This window comes from Manis javanica, chromosome 2, assembly GCF_040802235.1.
Source record: "Manis javanica isolate MJ-LG chromosome 2, MJ_LKY, whole genome shotgun sequence".
NCBI classification, from domain to species: domain Eukaryota; kingdom Metazoa; phylum Chordata; class Mammalia; order Pholidota; family Manidae; genus Manis; species Manis javanica.
This window is the reverse complement of record NC_133157.1, coordinates 83966754-83987380: the sequence shown is the minus strand read 5'-3', so window position 1 is coordinate 83987380 and position 20627 is coordinate 83966754. Positions and strand designations below refer to the sequence as shown.

The window sequence follows — 20627 nt, the reverse complement described above, 5'->3', positions numbered from 1 at the left end:
TTACCTTCCTCTAGGAGAAACAATGCCTGCCAGTTTTTGGAGACCTTGATATCTGGGGGAAGAAATTTCCCATTTGAGGCTAGAGTTAGTCTTCCACATTGAAAAATGTTGTTTCACTTTCTACTGAATTCAGATTTTCCAGCTGTATAACAACTTGATCTGATCAATCCAGCTTGTAGGGTATTAACAAATGAAGAAAAGGAAATACTACAGAAGTCTCAACATGAAGTGTTTCTGCAGCACAGCAGGGTGTTCCCGCTTCTGTACCCAGGACCCATGAGTTGGCTGGGCTCCTTAGGGCCACAAGGCAGAGCTTGTCCTGATATTTCAGTGAACTATGACACATAGCAATGACCTGCTGTTCCACCATTGTGCCTGCTCCGTAGGTCAGGAGGGGAGAAAGCATCCATTCATTCAGCAAATATTTGTCTAAAACCTGTGTGCCAGGGGTGTGGCAACCATAATGGTTGGCAGATAAGAAAGATGATAATCAAATAAACAAATGTGTAGTGATTCAGGCCATTGATATTGAAATCAAGTAGTTCTGGGTCCAAATCTAGGTCTACCTCTTGACAGCCACATAACCTTGCACAAGATTCATAACCTTGCATGGCCCTCATGTTCTCATCTATGAAAGGGGAATTAACCCGCCCCCCTCCGGGGGCTATTGTGAGGATAAGAAGACAAGTTATATAGTATTTTGCAGAGATCCCAGCTACTATATTCTTCATAATGATGCTCTGGAATTTAAGAGAAACCTTTATCATCAGAATACCTTTGCTGGGGTCATACTGTAAGATATGTCACTGAAGATTTTACAATTGTCAGAACAATGAAAAATAATGGGCATGTGACAAGCCCTTGAGGTCTGGGGGGAGCCAGTCACCTGACAAATAGGACAGAGCAGAGATGGACAGCAGATTAGGGGCGTGAGGCCTCTCACATGGAGCCATTCCAGCACATGGCCTCAGGTGTGCTCTGTCCTCATGGTTTGATGTTGAATTAAAGAATTATTATGCCCTTGGGGGTCTTCAGCCAAATCAGGGCCCATCCTCATTGCTCTCTCCCCTGAATCTCTTCCTTGTTGAGCCCCAGATATGCACAATGCAATGAAATAGGTCAACCGTGGGCAGAATCTCTGGCAAAATGCAATGCTGAGCCCTGCCTGGCCTCGGTGAACCTGCTGACCTGGGAACCTGGGCTGCTTCACCTTCTTCTTCTGCAGATTCTCAGAAAAACAAGAAACATGTGAAAAATGACTCTCTTGACTCCTGGTGGACTGATCCTCCAATGGATCCCATCTAACTGGATTTCCTGGCATAACAGCTCCCTTAGAATCTCAGTCTCTAGGTCCTGACCTCTTCACGGCCTATGAAAAAGGCATTTATTTGTTCTGAAACTATAGAGTACATGAATGTTTAGTTACCACAGGGAACAGCAACCTAACCGGCTCCTGGACTGTGAGCGACGGTGTCCCGCGTTCCCAGTGTCCTGCGCCTGGGGCTGGGGCGGGAAGCTCATCCTCTCCCTGGCTCGCCTCCTCCCGCTACAGTTTTCAGTGAGTGACTTGGTAGCAGCTGTTTTCAAGGATTCTCAGAGGCCCTGTCCATTGTCCTTCTAGCAGTTTCTTCTGTACTTATTATTTATTTTATGTAAGAAACTAATCAAGTAATCATTATGAAATCTTAAGAAGTGCAGATAAACAAAAACGGGGAAAATGTGCTCAGGTGCTGCCTTGCTTCTGTGTGGCCTCTTGGAGCCGGTAGATAATCTGGAATGTGTTGGCCACTCACAAGCTCTGCTTTGAGTCACAGCCTTTCATCACCACATAACACATATCCCCATCTTACAGATGAATAAACTGAAGCTTGGAAAGGATGGGGAAATTCCTTAGCTGGCGTGTATGGGACCCAGGATTTGTCCTCAGGTGGGGTAACCAGACAAGCCAGCAGGTGGTGCCACAGGGCTGTGCCAGACAGGGATGGCAGGTTGTCACTCATCATGCATCATTAAAGGAATTGCAGTAGGATAACACTGATGCTTTATGCTAAATATGGTCTTCCCACAGTCCAGGGAAGCAGGAACGAAGACACTACATGCCTCCCAGTGGCCCTACACAAGGTCATTACTGTCAGCTCAGTCCTGAAATCTCTGCGGTTGTCTCCATGTAAACATTTCTCCAAAGGGCTCTCTGTGCTCTGCAACTCTCCCTGACAATGGGGAGATCCTATCTTCTCCCTACAAGAACCACATCCGCCCTCCTCACCTAGCACTGAGTCATTGCTTCTAGTCTAGGCCCAGAGCAGGGTGGGTGGCATGAGGGGAGACTCTATCCACATACAGAGGGTGCCTTGTAGTCACCTAGACCTGTGGTGGGCATGAAGCAGCGATACCTTCTTGAAAATGTTAGTGTTCATTTCTTTTATTTTCTGCGTTCCTTTCATAGGGACATTTCCCCTTCACAGGAAAGCACATCCTTGTTTCCCAGATATCAGGATTTTAACAACAGCAATGAGCAGAGGAAAGAGTCAGTGCTCAGCAGTTGACATTCCCACAGAATTCCTGAGTCCACAGTGGACCTGAAAGCCAAGCTTAGAAGGGACTGAAAGGTCATCTAATCTCACCTTGCCTGACAAGTAGGTTCCCATGTCCTCCTACAGGTTCCCAGGAAGAGGTAGGCAGGGACCCAGCTGAAGGCTGGCTTCCAAGCACAGTAATGTCTGAAGGCTGGGGATCTGAGAAACAGGGATACAGGTGTTGTTGAAGTAATTTCCTCTACCCTTCAAGGTTCTTCTAAGTGGTCTAAGGATCAAGTTGACATGATACAGATTAACAGGAGTAAAACTAAAATTTAATACATACATAGTGAGAATCCACAGACATGAGATTCCAAGGGCAGTCAGGGGCAATACCATCTGTCATCCTGACTGAGGAGGGTAGGTGTTGGGACTTCAAAGGAAAAAGGACACAATTCACAGGAACATGAAAGTGTGAGTGTTAGGTAAACACACGTTTACTGGTCCCCACGGAAACCATGGCACAGGGGAGGCACACTAACAGGCTTTGCCAGTCCCTCTCTGTCTCCACTCCTTGTTCACACGATAACGTAGTTATCTATGGGGACAGCCCTCGTCTGGGAGCAGGTCCTGCCTCTATGCTCTTTCTATGCAGTTAGTGGTGGTTGGCAGGGGATGGGGAGTGTCCACAACAACAGAAAACAAAATAAAAAAGAAATAGACCCATAAATATTGAAAACATACTGTTGGTACCATAGAGAGGGGGGTGGGGTGGGTGATACAGGTGAGGTTGTTAAACAGGTATAAACTCCAGATTATAAAATAGTCATAGGAATGGAGGTATAATGTAGAGAATATTACCAATATTGTAATATCTTGGCATGGTAATGGGGGTAACTATCTTACTGGGGCAAACATTTAGTCCTGTATATAATTACCAAGTCACTATGTTGAGCATCTGAAACCAATAGTGTTTATCAACTATCTGCCAATGTAAAAAGTTTCTGAGTTTTTGAGCCTTGATTGTTTTCAGCTCTATCATAATATGCATCCACAGTGGCACATCTTGGGGAGGTCTGCCCTTGGCCCCTACACAGGGGAAAGAGATAAGCCAAGCCTTAGTGAGGCTGCCTCCCAGGGAGGGAACTGCACACAGCCCAGGACATGTGCTCAGATGGACAAAGGCATCAGCCACACCAAACTGGTTAAGGATGTTGACTATTCAACGAGCATTTCCTTTTCTCCCCCATCCTGAACTCAATGAGTGTTTAAAGTAAGTCACTAGATGAGGATACTTGATACATCCTGATGTCCTACAGCTTAGATACGAAAAAATAAAATGTAATGGAGGTTCACAGATTGGAAAGCAATCCTAAAAGTTTGCACTGCTTTATGCACAGTGAGTTTTGAAGCTGCAAGTTCGGGGTCAGTAATTATAACTATTACCTAATGTTTTTGTCTCTCATGATGGTTGGTGAAAACATTAAATTTTTTTGCTCTTGCCCAAAGAGTGATATTCTAAAACCTATTAAGTACAGCAAAAAAAATAGAATAAGAGAGTAATATAATGACTGTCAACACTTAATAAATAAAATAATGTTTCCAGGAAAGGAGAAACCAGAGAGAAAAACACAGATGCAATTTTTGCTCAGCAATAAGGGCTGCTGTCCTCGGATTTTGTCATGTGATAAAAGGCAAAAAAAAAAAAAAAGGTTTTATGTTCAAAATGCACTTTCTAAGAAATCATAAAGATGCTGATCCCAGCCTTATTTATAATAGGGAAAAGGCCTGAGTGTTTTGTGGTGGAGAACAGTGACGTCAATGGGATATGAAGGCACAATTTTAGGATTCTGCAGCCATCAAAATGGATGTTTCTGAAGAGCTTCTAATAACATGACAAATAGCACTTAATGTTAAGTCAGAAAAAGCAGGGTATGAAATTGTACATTTTGTATGATTTCAGTTATGTTAAAATATGTCTAGGAAAAAAGCTGAAGGGAATATAAACTTTCTTTGCATTAAATTGCACTGAAAGCCAAGCTGGTCGCTGCCCGAGCCCCAGGAAGGGGGCACCAAATGGGCTTTGTTTTGCTGACTTTCCCTGCAAAGGCAGGATTTGGACTGTCAGAGAGAAATGCCTGGCTCTTCCCATGCATTGGATTTGGTCACCGAATCACATGATTTAGGGGCAGCAGCTCTGGCCTCCGTCTAGAATGACTGGACCTCTCTTCTTAGAAGACAGACAGACTGTCATCAGTGCTGGTGTGATGCAACCCAAAGGGTTCTGTGGGACACCACGTGGCTCACACAGGGGAGAAGGCATGCAGGTGTGGGAAGGTGACAGTTCTCATGTGCTGTTAGTCATCCTGATGGTGGAAATGGGTGCTCAGGGCTGATCTGGGAGGATCAAGGCTCTTGGCAGTAGAACCAGACAGTTTTCATGATTTGTCCAACAAGAAAACAAGATTCTCCTTATGGCCAGAGAATCCCTCACATCATGAAACACATACACAAATACATACACTTATACACAATACACATGTCATACCTACTTATTCACATATACACACAAGCATACATTCACACACTCATACACACATACATATATGCACACATAAACGCAGACATAGACACACATACAGTCATAGGTAAGCACATACCCATTACCCTCACGTATACACAAATAGGCATATACACTTACACACATATGCAGTAATACACATGTACACAATATATGCACATGCATAGGTACACTCATGCCACACACATACACACAGACTACATTACAATATAAATAATTAGCAGAGCAGCATAAAGGGGCCCAGCTGTAATCAGATGGCTTGACAGTTAGGCTAAGCATTAATAATTGAACATTACAATCTGTCTAAATCCCTTGAACTCCGGTTCCAGCCCCCAGAGAGTGTGGTTGAACCAGCTCATCTGAAAGTCCCTTTGAGAGACAAATTCAGTGATTCATTCCAGTGGGACCTACACGCACCTCCAAGAGCTGGTGTGGGTCCCTTCTCTATTCCCCAGACAGCTGTCCTGCAGGCTGGAGTCCCAGCCCTGGATGCCAGGCCAGGGGCCCTCCCCAAGCGTCAGCCCCGAGTCTGAGGTCACCACACCTGATTCCAGGGATCCCTGATAAAGATGTTGGTGACACTTCTTTCCCACCTCTCCTGCATGTCACTACTTCTTCACTCCTTTCTGACTAAAGAACTGGCCTTGCGAACAATAGTCTTGAGTTGGCCCTCTGAGGCTGGGTGGTTCTGGGAAACCTGGGAGCTGTCTCCTGGGGTCATTTCCCACTCTGCCACAAACATTTCCAGGGGTGCAGATGGAAAGGGGCTGACCACCCCTCAATATCCTCTATAAGGGGCACTGACCTGGCCCACCATCCAGCCAGGGGGCTCAGCTGGGACAGACACTCTGTCCCTGTTCCAGCCCAGGTCTGAAAGCTGCTGAGGGGTTTGAGGCTCAGGCCTCTCGCCAGGGCATGACTTTTGGTTGCAAAGCTAAATTCTGACCCCACCCTCAGGTGGCTGACTAAATCATGCCTACAACCCTGAAAATATCCCCTGAGGACAAATTGTTCAGGAACCTGTTGAGTTGAGCTGGTTGGCCGCCGGGTGCGCAGTCAGTTCCCCAGCTCTGTGGCCTGCTGAGATAGCTGCTGAGCAGCTGCCAGGGATGAGGAAGCAGAGCACTTCGCTCCTCATAAACATTTGGCCTGATTAAATCCTCAAGAATCTGAAGTCCTGAAAATACTATGGCACCATCCCATCTATGAATTCAAGTTGAGAAATAATTTTGAACAGCCAACCAAAGAGAAAAGAAGCCAAACAAAATTCTTACTTCTTCCTTTTATGATAACCACACTGAAGACTTTTTAAAAGTAACAAATACCAAAGTTTTCCCAAAAGACGTCTATCATTTTTTACCCCCTTGTGGGAGGCCCAGCTTTGCTGGGCCGCAATGAATACAACGCGGAGTTTGGTGCATTACTCTGCAAGCTTTACTGTTCCCTGGTTACTGTTAGGTTCCACAGTGCTTTTCTGTTTTTCAGAAATTATAGAGAGACAACAAAATTTTCATTTTACCCACCCAGCACTATCGCATTCCTGCCTTCCCAGCGCTCTGCAGCCACACCGCCACCCACATCCACACTATTTTCATCTTGCAGACTGAAACTTTTTACTCTTAACTAAGGGCTTCCACTTTCAAGCTCAGATCTTCCCACAACCTCTCAGTGTTACAGTCTGACTGGAATCCAGTTCCTGATTTTGCAGGAATAGCCAGGAGTGGCAATTCTGCTACCTTGGAGTGGCAATTCTGGGCTCCCCCCTTCAGGGTTTAGGAAGACCCGTGTGGACACTGATGGGGAAAATGTAGTTTTATACTTTCAGGGAATCCTGTGGCTGTGATTAACCCCTTTCTGCAAAAAGACTTCCAGAACCCCATCCAGAGTTTTGGATCCAGAGTTTTGGATCAAAGGGGTGGCATCCAGATTTTGGCACCTGTCAGATCTCCCAGAAATGCCCTCCAGGGCACACCACAGGCCCTGGGACCCTGGGAAGCTTGTTTCCATAGGGAGAACTCAGGCTCCCAGGACAGCCCCAGGTTGGACTTTGTGCCAAAGGGCAGCACAGCCTGGAGGCAGTGAGAAACATATCCCCAAGTGCATCTCACAGCAACTCTAAGAACAAGGTCACACTGGAGGCTTTTTCCTCTGGCTCCTGAGAACTTGCACCACCTGATTCTCACTGCAGCTATAGGAGGAGAGCTGTGGTCTGGCTTCCTCCTGCAAAAGGGACAGCCAGCTACCCATGCAGGAGCTTTCCCAGACAATTTCAGGTCAACCACAGGTCACAGCACTGATGTCCCCATTGAGGCCCCTGGAGTGTCCCCCATGGCCTTTCCCAGGATGGGGTGGTGAGCAAGTGGTCATTAAGCTATTCACATGGGTTGCATTGAATGTTCCCTAAGTGTGGCTTCCACATTGAGGACCCAGGTGGCCCCATACCTCATAAACAGGTGGCCCCCTGGCTGCTGCTCAGACAGAAGTACAAACATGGTGCAGGTCTTAGCCTGGACTTGCCAGCACCCTCTCTGTGCCTGCCTCCTGCTAACACAGCCCCTCTGTGGGGAGATCTGCTCCTTCCCAGCACAGACCCAGCATCACTGGGACCAGGCCAGGCAGGGAACTCTCTCCCCATCCCCACATACACCCAGGGAGCCCTGGGACCCAAGCTGGACCAGGGAGAATCCCCACCAGGGAACTGACACACAGATGCTGCCATTGGCAACCCTGTTCTCTGGGGCCCAGCGGCTGGTGCTGCGTCCCTGCGATGGGAAGTCTCCTGGAGGTGGGACCGACAGAAGTCAACAGTCAGGAGGGAGGTGGCACAAGAAAAGTGGGTTCCAGTCTTCCAAGGTGGGCTCATTTTCAGTTTCACTGCCCTGCTTTCTAAGCACGTGTAGGTATATATAGCATTCAGTTTTCTTTCCTTAACATTTCTGTCCTCATTATAAAAGTAAATCTTGTTTATGAGAGACAATTTGGACAAAATAGAATTGAACTGTATTCCAACACCAGAGGAAAAAACCATTGTTAATATGCTATTTTTTTCTTCTAATCTTTTTTTTCACCTACTTCTTTTAAAGCAGCCTTGACATTTAACTAAATCTACTTTTTGTCACAGTTAACATGCAGGTCAGAACTATAGCTTCCAGCTGCTGTGCAGGGCAAGGTAGTCTACAAGTAAAAAGGGCAGGAAGGTGTCTTCTGTTGTAGGTTTTCTCTTGCTCCTGCAGGGCACCGTCTCCTCCACTTTTATATAGAAATAGAGCTTGCAGTTCTCCCCCACTGCTGAGATGAATGATTCAATTTGGTTTGTTGGTCATCCAAGGACTATGCAAGGCCCTCTCTTACTTAAAGTGAGAACAAATGTGACAGTCACCTGGGCTCCATTTACTTCCCTGCACCATCTCTGGTTCCCGTGATCAGTGAGCACCTAAAGAAACTTACTTGTTTCTATCACCGAAAGGTAGGTTTAATGACACGCTGGACCTCAGATAGGCTGTTCCACGATGTGGGGTACTGGTGGGTGAAAAACCAAAGAAAAGGTATTCATTTTTAATGAATTAACAACCAACTAATCCAACATGCAGTTTATTTACTTAAAAAAAGGGGGAAAAAAAGAAAAACAATTATTTTACTACAGCTTATAATATAAAAATACATCTATTAATATATATGTATATACACCGCACATTTATATGATACATTTCATTACATGATTCTCAAGAAATAAAAATTAATACATGTTGTCTTATCAATTTAAACTCTATCATCATTTAAAGTTACTGCAGAAAACCAGCTCCCTTTAGTTTCTTTACACACTTCAAGTACCAGAAATTATTAAACCAGGATGTAAGTGTGGTAAACAACCTGATGGGCACAAAGGACCTCAGACTGCCGGGAATCAGGGTCTTCTGAAATCTCACACAGATCTGCACGCCCCTACAGCTGTGTCCACCTTCTCCCTGATGAGAGGGATGCTGAAGCCTGACAGGTGAAGGATCCATGTGCCCACATACGTGGACAGTTAAACAAAAGCAGAGAAAACTCCTTGAAGTGAAACTGCCCCAACTATTTCCTAGCTATTTTGAGTCAATTCTTTTCATAAAAAATATACCCAAAGTTATGAGCACACATCGTGTCATCCATTCCTCTTCATAATATTCTGAAACACTTCCTTCTTTCAATTTAGATTTGACAGAAGTCATGAAGCTCTATGGATGTCAGAAATATTGATATTTATGCCATGAACAAGAGTTTTGTAATAATCAATACTTGTTTTCAGCTTTACATATTTCATGTCTATTGCCTTCTTTCAAAAGTACTTTTATGATAGATCCAGTTTGGAATTTTTTCACAGTTTAAAGCATATGTATGTCTTCAAGTTACAGAAGCTTCTATACCTGCTTCATGCTTCATTATTTAGACATCTGAGAGGTCTTCACAATCTCATTCATATCAGCACCAAGGCGTTTAGAGTCTTGGGCTGAACTTCCAGGATTCCATGCAGCGGCCTGAGCAAACCTGTCATGGTGAAGCCAGATGACCATCACAGAGGTGGTCTTCTAGGAGGCGTTCAGACCCAATGTGGCAGATGCATCTTCTAAAGATGGCCACAACCCCATCTTCCCTCCAGTGGCTCTCGTATTAAGTGGCCTTGCCTTCTCCATCACCAGGTGGACTCGCACCCCTCCTCTGGAAACCGGCTGTCCCTGTGAGCTGCTCCAAACCTTATGTGGCAGCAGAGGTTCCCCCCCACCATAAATGGTTTGCAGCTCCTTGTGGACATTCCCTTCAGAGCAGCTTTCCTGCTGCCGGAGCCCAGCCCTGGAGCTCAGGGAGGCCTGTGGTGGGCATGTTCCCACCACCCCAAGGACACATGAGAGGTGAGGGAGTCATGGGGACAGCCACCCCGCTTAAAATAATTTATCTTTGTCTTACAGACCATTTATCATGCTTTTCTCCATTCAAAGGTGGGGTTCAAACAGGGCTAATGTGCAGCTCACTTAAGATCTGCATACTTTAATGGGCAGCCATTCAGCCCTGTGCCTAATGGACCACTAGTATATACATTCATGTCTGTATGGCCCAATTACATTTTGACTATACAAAAAGTTAATGATTAAAATCAGAAAATTTCCAACTTCTGCATATGAAAGTAAGTTTAAGAGATGACACTTCGCCATTCTTCTAAAACATGAAAATTTAGGTTATTAGAAAAGTAAGTCATACAAAGCTGATTACAGAGATAATTAGAGAAGAGGTAACATTTTACCAGTGCAGAATGTCACAGAATTCAAATCATAACCCAGATCTCAATGATTCAACTGTTTGATTACACACAATAAAGTCTGGTCAGTTTTAAGATAAAATTTCTCCCATGGATGTTCTGTTCTCAAAGAATTCTTCTTTACCACCATCATCTTACATAACTGGAAAGCTGGCCATGGAGGCGACTCCACAGTGGTTATTCTGGTTCCTGGCTGTATTTATGTAGCCTTCCATGCCCCAGCCTGTAACCCAGCTGAAAGAGAGGGTTTCCTATTTATACAAATGATCAAACACATTTATGTTCATTATCATCAACACCTGAGATGTGCACCAGAGGCCAAGACAAGTTCAGAAAGAATCTGGCACTTGTTGTTGAGTTCTAAACCTGCACATAATTTTTATCCCCCCAACCTTTCACAGAACTGCAAATTGAGAGACAGGAAATGAAACTCTTGGAGGCAGATGTTTTTCAGAACTAGGAAATTTTTCACACTTAGAAATGCAATGGAACCAAATTAAATACCCTAGTAAGCTTGAGAATAGTCAATGTTATAATCCAATATTAATAAGTAAGTGTTCACCATAGAAAGGATACAGAATTCTGGGATTTCAGAGGTGTGCTCAGGGTTTGAAGCCCTGTATCTAAATATTGATTTCAAAAAGGATTTCCTTTTCAGTTTCAAAGAGAATAATTTCGGGCATTTTATACCTGTTCTTGACAATCCAGTATTTTTCATCATCCGATTCTGCATCTTTAAAGCCATAGCCAACCACCAGAACACCGTGATTTAGGTCTTTGCTGCTGCAGAGTGGATCATAATATATGCCTGGAAGACGTGCGGGGCACCCTTGTGGAGTACGAGCAGCCTACTCATTAGTGGTCGTAAAACAAAGGGCCGGAAAAGTCGGTAGAGAAAAAGGAGTTAGGGACCAGTTCTGGGCGGTTGAGTGACTCCACTACTTTTGTCTCCCACAGGCGGCTGCTGAGGCTTCACTTGGCGTCCCTGCTGGTGCTGTCGCAGTGCATCATGGGTAGGAGGGAGATTCGGTCTTCCGGCTCCAAAAGGTGGCAGACGCCTTTGGAGATGAACTCTTCAGCGTGTTCGAGGACGACTCCACCACCGCATCCGGAACCAAAAAAGACAAGGAAAAGGAGAAGGGGAAACAGAAGGGGCCACCGGGGTCAGCAGAAAAGGCCGGGAAACATTTTGATGGTAAATTACAATCAGAGTCAACTACTACTGCAAAAACCAAGAGAGAAGCAGATTTTGAGAATACAGATTAACCCATTTTGGAAAGAAGTTTAGGGTGGAAGAATCGATAACTGAAGACTTATTGACAGACTTGATGCCCGGAGTCAAGGTGCAATCAGTTGAAACTGTTGAAGGGTGTACACATGAGGTTGCACTTCCTGCGGATGAAGATTATTTACCACTAAAACCTCGAGTTGGAAAAGCTGCAAAGGAATACCCATTCATTCTTGATGCTTTTCAAAGAGAAGCCATTCAGTGTGTTAATAATCAGTCTGTTTTAGTATCTGCACATACATCAGCAGGAAAAACTGTATGTGCTGAGTGTTTTTAAATGAAATTTTAGGTCTGTTAATAATTTGCTTTGTATATATAAGTGCTCCTGTATTGGGTGCATAAATGTTTACAAATGTTACATGCTCTTGTTAGGTTGACCTTCTTACCGTTACCTTATTCCCCTCTTTGTCTCTCATAAAACAGTCTGTGTTTTAAACTCCATTTTGTCTGATCTAAGTATAGCTATCCCAGCTTTTCATTTCTGTTTGCATGGAGTATCTTTTTCCATCCCTTCACTTTCAGTCTGTGCATTTCCTTATATCTGAAGTGAGTCTCTTGTAGGCAACATATAGCAGATAATTATTTTTTAAACCATTCAGCCACTCTATGTCTCTGTCAATTGGAGAATTTAGTCCATTTAGATTTGAAGTAATTATTGATAGGTATGTACTTAATTGCCATTTTTAAAATTGTTTTCTGGCTGTTTTGTAGTTCCTCTATTCCTTTCTTGCTTTCTTCCTTTGTGGTTTTAAATGAAATTTTAAGATGATTGTTTCATTTCTTACCTTACCCTTTAAAAGTTTAAATTTTTTTTGTTTGATTTCTGCAAGTAAAGGCAGTTTTACTTTTTCCTTTCTATTTTGGATACCTTTAATTTCCTTCTCTTGTCTTTTTGAATTGGCAAGGATGTCCAGTGTAGTGTTGAGTGGGAATGATGAGAGAAGGCATTGTTGCCTTGTTTCTGATATTAGGGGGAAAACTGAATCTTCTGTTATTAAGCATGCTATATTACCTGTAGGTTTTTCAAAGATGCCTTTTATCAGTTGAGGAAGTTTCCTTCTATCCCTATTTTGCAGAATTTATGTGTGTATGTGTGTATATATATGCATATGCAATATTTACCTGTTGGATTTTGTCAGATGCTTTTTTTGTATCTGTTGAAATGATGTTTTTTTCCTTTTGTTCTCCTGCTATGATGAGAACGTTGATTTTCAAGTAATAAACTCTACTTGGTCATGATGTGCAACCCTATTAATGTATTGTATTAGACTGGATAAAATTTTAAGAATTTTCACATTTTACATTCATGAGGGATGTTGGTCTCTAATTTTATTGTAATGTCTTTTTTGATTTTGGAGTCAGGGTAATGTTTGGTTCTCTGTTTTTTTCCTAATTAGTCTGGTAGGGAGCTATCAATTGTATTGATGTTCTGAAGGAACAAGTTTTTTATTTCATTTTTTTTTGCCAGCTGTTTTTCTGTTTTCTACTTTTTTGATTTAGGCTCTGATCTCTATTTCCTTTCTTCATCAAGTGAAGCTCTTCTAGTTTTTTTTAAGGAGGAAAGGAGAGGTCATTGATTTGAGATCTTTTTCTAATATGAGTATAATAATGTATATTTCCTTTTAATATTGCTGTAGCTGTATCAGTAATTTTGTTTTGTTTTATTAATATGTTTTGGGAATGTTTTTGGTATGTTTTCAAAAATAATTTGATACGTTTTGACATGTTTGATCCCAATTTCTATAAGGCATCGCTTTCCTTCTGCTTGAAGAAACTCCTTTAACATTAATGGTAATTCAAGTTCCCTGATGAAAAATTCTTCCAGGCTTTGTGTTTCTAAAATGTGTTTTACTTTGTCTTCATTTTTGAAAGATATTTTCACTCAGTGTAGAGGTCTAAATTTTTTTAGTTTTAAGAATGCTTTTTGACTTGCATAGTTTATGACAAGAAATCCACTGTCATCCTTAACTTGTTCCTATGTAGATAATGTGTCTTTTTTTCTTGGCTACTTTTAGAGTTTCTCTTTATCAGTGGTTTAAAGCAGTTTACGATGGGCCTAGTTTTTTTTCACATTTTTTATGCTTTGTATTTGTTTTACAGTGCTTCCCATAGCTCTTCTCCTTTGGAGACTATGGTTATGTTAGGCCACTTAAAGTTGTCTCATTACTCACTGGTGAGTTATGTTTTGTGGAGCTTTTTGTGTTTTGTTTTGGCTCTTTGTTAATGCCATATTTTCAGATTCATTAATTTTTGCTTCTGAATTGTCTAATCTGTCACTAATTCCATACAGTGCATTTTTCATCTCAGACATTGTAGTTCTCCTTGCTGGAAGTTCATTGGCGTGCTTTTTGTTTTTGTATTTTCCACTTCTCTACCTTTCTCCACTTCTTGAGCATATGGGATACATTTTAGAAACTGTAAATATGTCCCTTTTACTATTATTTTCATATGTGTTGTATTTCTTTCTTGATCTGTTTTGATTGGTTGACTTTTCTCTTGTGATAGGTCAGTATTTTCCTGCTTGTTTGCGTACTACTTTGATGGAGTGTTTCACTTAGCTGTTTTTAATTTCATCACTGACTTTAAGCAGTTTAATTATGATGTGAATTCCATAGTTCTTTTCATGTTTCTTATGCTTGAATTTTTTAGGCTTCTCAGGTCCATGGGTATATTAAAGTTTCCTCAAGTTTGGGAAAATTTCTGCCATTTTTTACTTCAAATATTATCCCTCCTCCTAGTCCTTTGGAGACTTCAGTTATTCTTATATTAAGGTAGACTTAATTTTTTTATAATTTGTAAGGTAAAGGCCAACTTCATTCTTTTATGTGTAGATGTCCAGTTGTCTCAGCACCATTTGTTGAAAGACTAATTTTTTCCCACAGTATTGGTACCCTTTTCAGTTGGGCTTGGGGTCTAACTTTTAATAATTTATAACATTTTATTTCTCTGTTATGGAGATATTGTAGCTTTCCTTTTAGGCAGCTGAATTAGGTACTTTTGAACAATGAGCACCTGAAGAATAAAGACCATAGAGAAAAGAAACATAAAAATGGCACCAATCACCCAGTCCTCCCCTTTACCATAGCATGTTGATGGACATATTTTATGAGTTCTGGAATATTTTTTTCCTTTGGGATAGTTAGGATTTATCTGTTTATTCTATATTAGTTACTTCTAGACTTTGGCTTAGGTGTAATTTACCTCTCTTCTCTTTGCAGCGAGAGCAAGGCTTGAAGCTTGAATTTTAGAGTGTCATCCTAATAGTATCAGCCGATTGCAAAATAGTCTTACTCTGTTCCCCGGCGTCAAATGCTTTAAGGTCCCATGCCACCCCAGTTCTATCCAGTGTAGTACTAGGACTAATTTCTTACTAGTTCACTCCTTTTCAAAAGGTGCTGAAGTCAGAAGATAGTTTCCTCCTAAGACACAGACATAGAAGAAGAGGTTTGACTATTTCTAGTTTAATCATTTTATCTCAAAAGAGCATGCAGTATGTTTGGTACCTTATTTATTTAAAGCCAACATAAATAGTCATTAGAATTCTGGGCATTAGGTAACTTTGCTTTCATTTTTTTCCTACAAGAGGAGAGAAATTTTCACATACATACTGAAACTTGCTCCCAAACTCTGAGTTAGCAAAGCATAAAGCGAAATTTGAGTTCACCAGGGTTATAGACACTTCTGAGAATCTGAAGAGGGCTGCTGCAGAAAACAGTCCAGTAGTTATTTAAGAAATTAAACAGATAATTACCACATAACTCAGCAGTTCCACTCCTAGGTATATACCCTCAAAGAACTGTGAACAGGTACTCAAATAAATACTTGTACACCTAGTGTTCATAGTAGCACTGTTTGCATAGTAGTAAAAAGGCAGTAATCCAAAAGTCTGTAAATGGATGAATGGATAATGAAATGTGATACATCCATTCAGTGAACTATTACTGAACCATAAAAATAGTCCATTCAGTGAACTATTACTGAACCATAAAATTTACATACCATTAAATTCACCCATTGTGTTCAATGGGTTTTAATAAATTTGAACAACCCTCCCAGTTTTAGATTTCCATTCATAACAATTCTCTTATATATGTGTGCATTCAAACCTTCTCCTACCTCCAACCTTAGGCAAACAGATTCTGTCTGTATAGATTTGCCTTTTGTAGGAATTTCATGTAAATGGAATCACATAATACAGGGTCTTTTGTGTCCTTTTCCCACATAGCATAATGTTTTTGAGGTTCATTTGTGTTTTGTGTATATATTACTAGTTCATTTCTTTTTATTGAAAAGTAGTTTTACATTTTGTAGATACATAACATTTTGTTATTAAGTTGCTAGACATTTGAATTGTCTCATGTTTTTGGCTATTATGAGTAATACTGATATGAACATACTGAGGTCACATAGTGGTTTTAATTTGCATTTCTCTGATGACTGGTGATGTTATGTATCATTTCATCTGCTTATCAGCCATTTGTGTTATCAAGTGAAATATCTTTGAGTCTTTTGCTGATATTTTAAATTGGGTTGTTGGTCTTTTTGCATTTTAATAATTCTTTAAACTATCTTAATGGTATCTCTTGCAGAGCAAAAGACTTTTCATTTTGATGTTCAGCCTTTCAGTTTTTTCTTTTATAGGTTGATACACTTTCAGTATCAGTACCTAAGAAATTTTTGTCTATCCCAAGTTCACAAATATTTTCCCTTATATTTTCTTCTGTAAGTTTATTGTATTAGCTCTTCTATTTAGAGCTGTGATTTCCTTTGTGTTAATTTTTATGTATGACATGAGGTAAGGGTTAAATTAATCATTTCATATGTGGATATCTTATTGTTGCAGTTGAAAAAACCATCCTTTTCCACAGAATTTCCTTTGAAATATATTGACTGTTGAATTTCCAGTGAATTGACTATCATCCATTCTGTTGATCTCTGCTTATCTTTACACCAGTACTGCATTAACTTGAGCTTTAAAGTAAGTATTGAAATTAGGAAAGGAGAGTCCATAACTTCATTTTTCTTATAATTGTTTGGGCTTTTCTAGGACCTTTGCATTCCCCAATAAAATTTTAAGATTAGCTTGTTAATTTCTACCAAAAAAGGCTACTTGAATTTTTATAGGGATTGTGTTGAATTTACAGATTAATTTGGAGAGAATTGTCATCTTAACAGTATTGACTTTTCCAACTCATGAACCTGGTGTATTCCTTCATTATTTAGATCTTCTTTAATTTCTCAACAATATTTTGTTGTTTTCAGTGTACAGGTCTTACACAAATTTTCTTAAATTTGTAAGTATTTTATTGTTTCACGCATCTTTTAGTGGCATTCTTCCATAAGATGATATTTGAATTGCTGATAACTTGTTGAAGTACAGCAATTTTTATACACTGATATTTTATCCTGTGACTTTGTTAATGAACTTGCGTATTAATAAAGTCTAGTAAATTTTTTGTACACTCCATAAGATTTTCCACATAGATGATTGTATTGTCTGTGAATAAAGTCAGTTTTGCTTCTTTCAAAAAAAAAAAATGCCTGAAAGTAAAAGTCAAGATTGAGGTAAGGACCTCCAGGTGACATGTGACAGTAACCCAGACTATCAACCTCAGTAAGGAAGGCATCCCAAAATTCAATTAAATGACATAAATCCAGGTAAGATTTAAAAACATGACTTTTAAAAAATAAAGCCTGCAGATATAGGAACTCACCTAACGCATGCAGATGCAAACTGGCACAGACTTTCTGTAAGCATGAAACCATTCACTGAAATCTTGTCATTGTACTTTTAGGGTGTCAGCATAAAGAAACATACTTGAGCCAAGAAGTTCTTTCCAGTTTTAATTTTACTTGTAAGAATTTTTGGAAAACTTTAAAATCTGACAACTGGAAAAAAGTAAAAGTAAAATAAGTTATGCCAATGGAACTGTGCACCCATTTAAGTATACTTCTGAAGTGATAAAACATGGGGATATGGTTCAAGTGATGTCAAAGCAAACATCAAGGGCAAATATTACGTGTACCATGTGAAAAACTCTGGTAGATCTACACTCCCAGAATTCTACATTGAATTCCACATAAAAAAGAACCAATCTTGCTGTATGTCATGGTGGTTTTCTAATTTCTCTGCCTAAGTTTCTACACAGAAGTTTACCTTTCTGATAAAACTGGAAGGATATCAGGCTCGCATCTATACCCACAGAGATGGGCCCCTGCATCCAAAGCATGTATCAGGGAACTCTCCTGCTCATATATGTCCCAGAAGCCCCTGGCAGTGGCAGCACAGTGCTCAGGCTTGTATTTGCAGGTTTCATCCTTTCAAAGGGAAAGAGGAGGAGACTCAATTACTACCACCCACCTCCTGGGGAACAGGAGGACAAGACAGGTTGATGCTTAATGATTCCCAAGTCAAGTTTGTTATAAAGCATCCCAGGGGGTGAAATACTATTGGTTGTTTTGAAATAAAAAAATTAGCTGGTGTCTATTCAGTGAGACACTCTTGGTCTCTTGTTCTTAATAAATTTTCCATTCTGGGAAAAATTGTACTGTATACACAATCGTATGTGTATCTATATAACAAGGAAATAGGAACAGCTGTAATGGTAATCATCTAAACAGAGAAATGTGCAAGTCAAATATTTATTTGGTAAAGATAATTGTCACACATTCCAGATAGAGTCTAAAAACTCAAATGTGAATTTTAAATAGAGTATCTGTTTTTCCTGAAAGCTTTGAAGTTTTAAAAGCAGAGGCTGAATACTAACAAGGCAAGCAGCTTTATTTAGTTTTGCTTGATACGGATAAAACTGATCCATGTCCAGACCTCTGTTGTCAAGAACATACTGAAAGGCATAATCCATTAGGCCACCATTGCAGCTCTCATTGCCTTGAGGTCTGGAGCAGTCCACCAGGTTCTGCATGCTCCGTGACACAAGTTTGCTAGTGTTCCAGTACATCTGTCCTTCCAGGGCACCAGCTGCACTAAAAGCCCAACCAGAAGCACAATGGCCCTGAAAACAAAATAAAAAAACTCTCAGGCTACAAAACAGCGAGTTTCACAACAGCCTTTTTATCTGAAAGTGTTTTTTAAAAAAATTAATGAAGTATATAAATTTCCACAGTGTACTAAGGCAAGGTTGGCAATTCCTTTTGGGTTTTATTCTTGGAGTCAGACCTGCTCAGTGTCCTACCTGACCTGTCACAGGAGTTACACAGCCTCTCTTTCTCCAGTCCACGTATGAGGAGAAATCACCAAGGGGAGGTTTTGGGAACTCTTTCCTCTTCCTGTCCTTCTGCTTTTGAAGGCCAAGCATCACCTGCCTTAATTCTTCATTGGTCTTCAAATGAAAGGAAATAGAACAGAGAAAAGTGAGAGATTTTATGGTAAACTACTGAGAAGCAGCAGTTCAGCAATCTATGCCACACTCACCAAGTCACCAAAGGCATTCATTGCCATTGAGAAGCTAGGCTGTGGTTCCCTAGGTCGTATTCCTGATTGTGCTTGTCAATCATTTACAGATTCGTCTCCCACACTGCTCGCCTCCACCCTTCTTCATTCTGGAGGCAAACATATCACCCATCATCTTTATTTATGTTTAAAACCAACCCACCTGTACCACGAGGATTTACAGACAGAGTGGAAGAGAAACCGTGGCCAGGACAGCCTTATACTTCTGAGAACTGATCTCAGTGTCCATACAACAGCTTATATCCCACACTGTGCTCAGCAGTGGGTGCCACGGTTATTGCCTTGGTGAGGGGCAGCCTCAAGAAGCTACTCTCTGCTATAAACACCCAAAAGCAATGCCCACTCTCGGCGGGGTCCCTCTGGGCAGTTTCAGATGTTACCAACTTTGCCTTGGTGTTTCCCGTGTGTTGTCTTCCACTGGGACCACTGTGCATCCTAGCCACCGTCAACTGGTGGGGCAGCCGAGGCTATTCCCAGGCACAGGACAGGCAAGAGGAGTGAAGGATGCATGTTTCCAAACCTAAGGAAAGGAAAGGAAATGAGTATCTGACTAGACCAATCCTTTTTAAGAAGCCACGCTTTCTCCTGAGATGTTAGAGCCACGAGTTGGAGTGAGAACACTTAGCGCATCCTCTGCAGCATTTACACAGGGCCTGGAGGCATCTGGCTGTGGGATGGGCAAGGGACGTGCTGCCTGATTCCCACCCGCCCGCCGCTTGCAGACGCTGATGCGGGAGGTGCAGGGAGCGGCGGGGCCGCGCCACACAGGGTGAGAGTCTCAGCCGGCGGAGTGCGGTGCGGGCGGCCCGGGGAAGGTGCTTCCTGGGACGCATCCCCACTCCCGCCACGTTCCTCCACCTCCAAGGCCTACGGCCGCGGGATCTCTTGGGTGGCCGCGGGTCGGGGACTCTCATCCTCGGAGGGCGCAGGTGTGCAGGTGTAACGGGCAGGTGAGCAGGTGTAACGGGCAGGGGCACGTCCACAATTTCCGAGGCGGCCTTCTAAGGCCAGAGATTCGGCCAGCCGGCCCCGCCCATCGCATGGCCGCGCGGCGATTGGATGATCCGACATGTGGGCGAGGCCTCCGCGCACCTGACTCCCCGCGTGCTGCAGGGCTACATCCCAGCTGGTCCCGGGGCGGGTCGGGCTGCCTCAGTGGACCTAGGGAGGCCAGCGGGGGCCGAGACCTCGCTGAGGAGAGTCCCGCCTCTCCCTGGGGTCCCGGATGCACCAATTACCCGATTCGCGCGCTGGGTGGCCGTTCAGGGAGAAGCTTACAGAGAGGCCCCCAGGGGTTTTCGGCGTTACCCGCGCGGCCTGAGTTTTTGGTTAAGGTCCCGGGAGCGCTGAGACCAGCGGGATCTAGTCTAGCGATTTCTGTTCGTCCCTAGGAAAGGCGGGCGGGGGAGGAGTGCAGGACCTCGGCAGAGGTGCTCTTGCTGTTTTAGAATGGGGTGCGGCGGGTCGTGGAGGAATGTGGG

At 42.2% G+C, this 20627-nt stretch overlaps 1 pseudogene; it reads right to left on the bottom strand.

The window, feature by feature from the left end:
* Positions 1-10521: 10521 nt before the first annotated feature.
* LOC108394372 (procathepsin L-like) lies at positions 10522-19656 on the bottom strand (annotated as a pseudogene).
* Positions 19657-20627: the final 971 nt, after the last annotated feature.